Here is a 7,952-nt window from a genome sequence, read left to right as displayed (position 1 = left end):
GCGTGAGTAAGAGCGCAGGGAGTTTTTTCACTATATGTCTGATGAAAGTCCCTGCGTTTCACATTTCGTTGCTGTAACTGAGCTGCCAGATTTAATGTGTTCGATCTCCAGGGGTTGATGGAAACTGCAGGGATGTTCGTGGTGCTGGATACCGAGGGAATTGTCTTGGCCCCCCACACCCCTGCTGTCCCCATGGCCCCATCATCCCCATGGCCCCATGCGTGGCAGGTGTGGACGGGGGTTCTGTTCATCCATGGGGCTCCTTTTGGGAACCCGGGACACACCTCCTGCCCACCTGCTGCTCATCCCAGCGCTACAATTTTGTGGCAGACTAGTCGCATCCTGCTGCTGGAAAATGCTGCTGGATCCCAGGGTTTTGGACCTCGAGGACAGACATCCTAGTGCTCTTACAGGCATTATCCCTGGGGCTGCTTGAATTTACAAGAATGCAAAGAAGTGAGCTCTGAATATAAACTGAAATACTTCTATTTCATATAATAATGCTAATAAAGAAAGTGTGCTAGATTTTTTCCCCCTTTCCTCCCCAGCTTTCTAGTTGCAGCGCATCACTAGCAGAAACTCAATGAATCTTCCTGATAAGAAGATTCCCAAAGTCTATAGGGCATTGCCTGCTTTTGGACTTGTTTGTTTGGTTGTGACTGCTCCAGCAAGTCACCTGGAAGTTCATATAATCACCGTAATACAATAGATATTAAAAAAAAATAGATTATATCTTGTTATAAAGTCTGAGGGTCTGACCCTGCCAGGGTCCTTGCAGGCTTTATTCTCTCTTCCAAGGCTGCTGGACACTGGCCCCCAGCCAGGAACCTTAAACCTCACCCCTCAAAATGAAGGGGGATTTCTAAAAGGGAAGCTGTGTTCTCAGTGCCTTGGCCGGCTGGGCCGAATAGGAGTGCAGGGAGAGGGGCGCAGGTTGCTGTCCCCTGTCACAGCCACCCAGCACCCCACGCCTCTCTCCCCCTGCGTCCCCTGGGATGACACGAGTAATAGGAGCTGCGCACGCCCGTGACGACTCCCCGGCATTCCGGGTGTTTGATCCCAAGGAAATCGTCAGTGAGCCAGGAAATGTCAAGATTACATCACAGGCAGAATTTTTTTAAGTCCCTGAAAAAAAGTTTGTTAAAGCCTGCTTCTCTGCAGCATGATCCCAGCTGCTTTTGTTTTTGCTTCACATTTCAACTTTACAGGACTAGGCAGGCAAATCCTCCCCCCGAATATCACTTTACATTTCTCTCCCTTTGATTTACAGCACCTTTGCTCGCCATGGCCTCGGCACTCGCTGGGGCTGGAGTCCCTGCTTTGCTGGGCCCCTGCTGAGGGGCAGATGTGTGGGATGCCCATGGGCCGCATCCTGCGGCTGATGCATCCCATCGCTCCAGCACCCGAAGCCCCTGGCTGAGCGCAGGTGTTGGGCCTGTGGGGATGCTGACTGGAGTCCAGTTTGCCCACACTAGGAAAGGACGATGGGGACATGGGAGCAGAGCCACCAGCTGCTTCCCTGTGCCTTTGCTCATGCTCTGGGTGGGCGCCCTGGGCAGCCTGACAGCAGTACAGGGAGGTACCGAAACCTCATAGCAACACTGCACCTCGTTATTCCACTCATTTTGCAATACTGTTAAGGAGCATCCAGCAGAGTATGTGACCCACACATGTTTAATTTCTTTTACAGTCTCTGTTTTGATATATGCTGGATGTGTTTTTATAAAACAAAGATTTATTGGAACCTGGAATTTTACAGCTTTAAGGTTCAATTGAGTCCAGATTGTGAGTTTCTCCTTTTGGAAGAGGAGGAGAAGGTTTAAAAGAGCCCAAAGAAGCGTGTTCTGCCTGTCGCAGTCGTGAAACTCTAGGCCAAGGATGACACCTTTTTGCTTAACTTCTACTGTAATGTCAAAGCAAAAATTTACCATCAAATATTATGTCTTCCATATGCGATGCCCTGCTGTAGATATAGATCACATCAATTGTGTTGGTCTTCTTTCTTTTAAGTTATTATCTGTGCCATAAGAAAGCCAGGACTCAGTGTGGAATCCAAGGAGGAACGGCAAGTCAGCACAAACCCAAATCACGTATAATTAATGCTAATGTGTCTTCACTTAAAAATGTGCGCTTGCGCTCTTGATTTTTCTTGTAAAAACACAGCGATGCTTTTGCTGCCTACGATGCTCAGGAAAGCAATGTATTTTTAAAACACATTTAGAGCTGCAGGAGTATCTATTAAACACATTCCATGTATTTATATAACATTAAGCATAAACCAAAGTGTTTTCTTGTACGCTAAACATAGCTCAGTAAAGACTAACATCTGCTCAGAGGAAAACTCAGCTCCCGTTTTGTACCAGAGCAAACCTGAAGTATGCTCTGGGGATCTGTCCAGAGAGGTGGTAGACGCCCCATCCCTGGAAACATACAGGGTCAGGCTGGACAGGGCTCTGAGCAACCTGATCTAGCTGGAGGTGGCCCTGCTGATTGCAGGGGTCTTGGACTAGATGACTTCTAAAGGTCCCTTCCACCCCAAACCATTCTGTGATTCTAAGAAGTAACTCCATTGTCTCCTGCAGTTATTTTGCCCTGTGGCAAAGGTCCCTGTACCGTGTGGGTTTGAGTGAGAGAAGGTCGTATGGGCGCCTGCTCATTGCCCTGCAGAAGCTGAAGGCAAGCAACACTGCAAGAGAATAATGAAATGCTGGTTTTCTGATTCACTACCTGTGTCAAATAGCCCTAAGTGCTCTGATAGGAAACAACCAGCATCCAAGGAAGCAGAGCCCAAGTCCAGCTCTCTGGTTACCACGACATAGGTAAACAAACAAGTTTATCACAAGTGATGAGGGCATCGTGCCAGTTTCAGTTAAAAGAAGAAAAAAACCGACCCCAAACCAACAAATTATTACAGCATGAGGAAAGTCCTGAATGAAAATGATTGTTCAAGCGAACACCAGAAATATATCTTGTCATAAACTCAGGCCTCCACATCTGCTTCACCACCAGAGGATTCTTTATAAACAGCCTCTTTAATTTTATCTAACAGCCTGTTCGCAGACATGCAGTCCAAAAATACATCTCCTTTTCCTCCTCGCACTATCCTGAGCTTGGCAGGGCACCAAACATGAGGTTCAGCTCCTAGTTCAAAAAAGCCCTTCTTTAAGCATCGACTCTAAGCTTGATTTAATAAAAACTCTGTCCAGCTTCCTCCAGGCAGCCCTAATGGGATGCAGAGCCCTGCACCTCTCCGGGGCTGCTGCAGACCTGCTCCATGTCGGATGGTAAGACCGTTTTATGGTGAAATGAAATTGCATTACCCTGCAATGGAGTTGGGGAGCAGGCTGGTGTTTTCCACAGTGCCTTCTCCAAGGGTTACAGAGCTTTGCTTTCTACTGCGCCACCCTCCAAAAATGGGAGTGAGTGGGCAGCATAGGAAAAGTGGAGCAGAAGCTGCAGCAAGGGATGCCCTCGTGCCGCCTGGTACCCAGACCTCAAGCAACCCTGAGGGATGCCCTGGTGCTGCTGGTACCCAGACCACTCTTCCACTGACCCTGCCTTCCCCAGGGGAACGGGGGGAAAAAGCACCAAGACCCCTAAAATGGCTTCCAGCTCCTGAGTGCCCGGGGAAAAGGTGCATCTGTCACGTCCCCAGTGTGGCACTGCACTGCCGAGTGCTTGTAGGTGCTTCTAAAGGAGAGACTGGGCAGCCACTGAAACAAAAGCAGTGTTACACTGGGGCTTGTTCCCGAACAGTCCCCCCAACACCACTGGAAGGACAACCACCTTTGTGCCTCCTGACGCTGATGTTCCCAAGCCAACAGCGATTTTCTGGCTGCTGATTGCCTGGGAAGGCTGGAAGGGTTATTGGCTGCCTTGTAAACCAGGGCCAAAATGGTGATGCTACCCTAGAAGATGAAACACCTCCTTGCTGTGAGGGCTGTGCCAAATTACTGGCCCAAACTTACAAAGAAATTAATGCAAGAAACACCACGTACTGTAGGATTCACTGCAATGCAGGGTTTAGTGCTAATTAGCTGGATAATTGAAAACATTTAATAATTATCCCATTTGACAAACCAAGGCATGGCTTTCAAGCCCTGAAGTTTGTGGTGGTAAATAAATATTAATGGCCTGGTGCATCTTGATGTCCAGGGGAAGAGGATGTTTAATAGTTTCTTCTTATGGTTCAGTTGTTTATTTAAATTACTTGGAAGCTAAACCAGCAGCAAACATAACCAGTACTGGGGGGTGGGGGGGGGGGCGGGGAGGGAGTTAATAATAAGTAGATTTTATTTAGTATTGCAGCAAAAGATTAAATGGAGTTTCCTGAGTGTTCAGTGAGGCAGATCCCATTGGCAAGACGCAGAGCCCCCCCCCTGCCCAGAGCCCGTCCAGTCACTTCGTTGTGCTAATGGAGGCGAATTAGCAGTGCAGCTGTGAACAAAAGGGAACGGCTGCTTCTGGCACAGGGTGCTGCAGGGACTCTCTTGGCTGGTATGGGGGATGCTGGTGGCATCCTGGGGTTTGTTGTCACCTCCCGGGAGGGATTTGCTGACTGGTCCTTGTGGCTGTGCCAGGGCAGCTCAAGAGCCTTGTGCTCCCCAGCTCTTGTCCCCCACAGTAGGGAGGGCACTGGGATTTGCTGGGGTGGGGGGCTTAACGGTCCCTCCAGTCGTGTACCCCCTTCATTCAGGTACCGAATTTCCCTTTACAAGGGATGCTGACATTCATCCGATGATGCCTTACTGGTCTGACCTTGGCTGATGCCTTTCGGCTGAATTTCAGCTGAATATTTGGGAGAAACAAATTGAAGACAGGTAATTGCAAGGGAGAAGCGGGTTTAGCTGACATGCTGCCCAGCTGTGAGCCACAGTACCCTGGTCCTTCCTTTAATGTACTACAACAGGGACGTAATTCAGTTTTAAATTAGACGGCATATATTGGCAATCTTGCCGTTTTGTAAACCACATTTCAGAAGGTATTTTACTTATACAAGCATCCACTCATTAGCTGTATCAAAATGCTAATGATATCTGGTGAAGGCCCTGCAGGAGCTACTGCCATCACTGCATTTCACATCTCCCTAGCACAGGTTCAGATAACCCCAGCTGCCGGGCACGCATGGACCTTCCTGGCACCTCTTTTTTTGGCCAGTCCCATGGCTGGTGGGTTCAAATGGAAAAGCTGCTTTCAAGTGAAGAGACCCAGAGGGATGCGGTGGGCAGGGGAGTGGGAGGCAGGCAAGCACAGGCACCTCTGCCCAGCTGATGGATCTGCTGTCTTTGGAGAGTTCCCAAAGTCAGCTGGATGAAGCCCTGGAAAACCCGTCCCCTTTCTAAAGCCCTTTCAGCCTCAGTTATTCCACCTGGAGCTTGCAGGCAGTGACAACCTGGCTCTGAGCATCCCAGCTTTCACCATATGGGATGCTCCTCGAAACCCCTTCGGGCAGAGATGCTGAGAGCCTTCTCCCAGCAAAGCCTGGAGGAACTGTCTCGCCCCGGCTTGTCTGATGCTGTGGATGGAAGGAGGGCAGGGAAGAGGCTTGAAAAGGTCACACCAAGGCTGCAATTTCCAAACCAGTGCGAAGGAGCTGGATGCCTTGACTCTCTCCAGCTTAAGCACTCCCTCTTGGCTGTTAACAGAGTATGCCGTAAATTTAGCATTTCCTTTACCTATTCAAGGAGAATTTGAGGGAGTTAATACCCAGGGGAAATCTTTTTGCCTGCAGTGGCTATTCTTCCCCATGGGTGGTGGGTAGAAAATTGCAGCTTGTGGGCAACCTAAGGCAGCGTGGCCATAAAAGCAGCAAAAGCTGAGGAAGGGAAATGCAGCCTCAGATGAAGCTGAGACAGTAAACAGTGAAAGAACACTTCTGAGATGTCCACAGGTTTCCTGGATTCATTTCTTTCCTTTCCCAGCATTTTGCTGAGCACTACAGGATTCAAGCCATTATTATTTTAAGAAGTTTTTTGGCTTTTCTGCCTGCAAAAATAGTCATCACTTGTAAATTGAAGGCATCGCTGTCTTATCTGGTCTGCAGCCAGAGGGGCTGGAAGCAATAGAAGAAGTGTGAACTTTCTCCTTCATCTCAGAGAACATTAACTTCAAAGCCCAGCCATAAACTTTCAGATGTAATGACTATTTGTCCAAAAGAGAAACACATCAGCTTGGTCAATGACTGAAAGGTATAAAACACAGAGGTTACATTTGCTAAACACTTGTGAAAAATACATGGTTGTAGTTGGGTGCATGGAGGGGTAAGTTATTATTGAGTTATTTGGGCAGGCAGACCCTAGGGGGAAAATCAAGGTTTTCATGGGTTGTTGTAGGTTCAGCATCGAGTGGCTTCTGTCCCCGAGGAGGCTGGTCTGCCGTGTCAGACCATGGCCCAGCGTGCCTTTGGGTGCAGACATTTGTCACCGAGCAGGGACCTTGCAGCTGTGTTGTCAGCCACACCACTCTGACACTTTTCCTTCCATGTCTCCTTCCAGCTGCTCAGGCAAAGCACTTAGGACCACCAGCACTTTCTCTTGTGTCCTTGCTTGAGCTGCGTGAGCACTGACCGGTGGAAAAGCCTCTGCTGGGTGCAGCCGCCTTGCCCCCCAAGCATTGCTGAGCTCCAGGGCGCCCGCTCCCTGGGGGGCGATGCAGGCAGCCCAGCAGTGCTGAAACACCCCAGCAGGCACATTCAGAGATTTCAAGACAACTTCAGTAAGATTCCCCAAATCCTTTTTTTTTTTTTTTTTTGTTTTAACATGCTTTCCATTTTTCTGTTGAAAATTCCCTGGATAAAGAGACTAAGGTTGTCTTTTTGTTTCTGTGGCTTGCATATGAGGAATCTGGGGGGAAGAAATTTTCTATTATGCTACTTTTTTCCACGGGGTAACCATTGCACATGTCCTGCCTGAGAACATCCCTTCCCCCCTCAGCCGTTAGGGCTTGCATGAGGAGCCCGGACCCTGCTCTCTTCCTGGGTGCGGTTGCTCTGTCCTTGTGCACAGCACACAGCATCCAGGGAGAGCACTTTGTAGGATTAATCAACTATTTGGTGAAAGTGCTGTTAAAAGAAGTAATTGGGAGGACTTGTTGCTAGGGATCGGCTTGCTGGGGCTCTGGGGCCTGGGGCTGTGGTCCAGACCTGTGTGATTCCTGCCTGAAGATGGAGAGAAAGAAGTGCTGAAGTATGAAAAGAGATCTTGAAAGGTCTGTAACATCTTCTGCCAACATCTTTTTTGAATCAGCTCTGTGTGAACAAGCAAGAGCCCAGGAGAGCCATGTCATCCTTGCAGAAGAGCTGGCCTTACTGGAGGGCAGCTCCACATGAGATGGGGGATGGAGGGCTGCCACCACTGCCACAGGAGCAAGATGTTGGTGGGGCTGCTGGCTGCTCCATGGGCTTCAACAGCATCTCACTTTACCCTTGCTTGTGCTTGCATGTCCCCTCATCCCCCTGTGAGGCACTGAAATGTGAAAACTCTGTAGGAACCCAAGGAGCAAAACTGAGCCCTCCTTGCTCACCATGTATGCTTAGGTCCCCAAACCTCTTTTGGAGTGGATGGAGCTGGTGGGGTGCACCGAGGTCCTTCACCACACAAATGGTGTTGGCAGATGATGGCTCAGCTACTGAAGACTCTCCCTACCCTGGATGTTCTCTGGTCTCCAGCAGGTGAGTTACCAAGTGGCCTTCTCCAGGCCAACCCCTCTCCTCCTTCAGCATCCCAAACTTAGCTCCTCCCAGCACCCTGGGGAACAAGCCGTGGGGACAGCCGTGGAGGGCTGGGCGTAGGGGTGGCAGCAGGGGTTGAGTTGGTGTTCTGGAAATGTAAAGCACAACCATATGCTGAATCCACTTTGTCACTCTCCTCCTCATGGCACGTCATCTTCTGCCCCCCTCGCCTTGCTCTCAGTGGAGACCTAAGGATAGCTATTAAGAGGGAGTGGTGGGGCAA

This window comes from Falco biarmicus, chromosome 2 (assembly GCF_023638135.1).
Source record: "Falco biarmicus isolate bFalBia1 chromosome 2, bFalBia1.pri, whole genome shotgun sequence".
Classification (NCBI taxonomy): domain Eukaryota; kingdom Metazoa; phylum Chordata; class Aves; order Falconiformes; family Falconidae; genus Falco; species Falco biarmicus.
Note: the sequence above shows the minus strand (reverse complement) of the source record.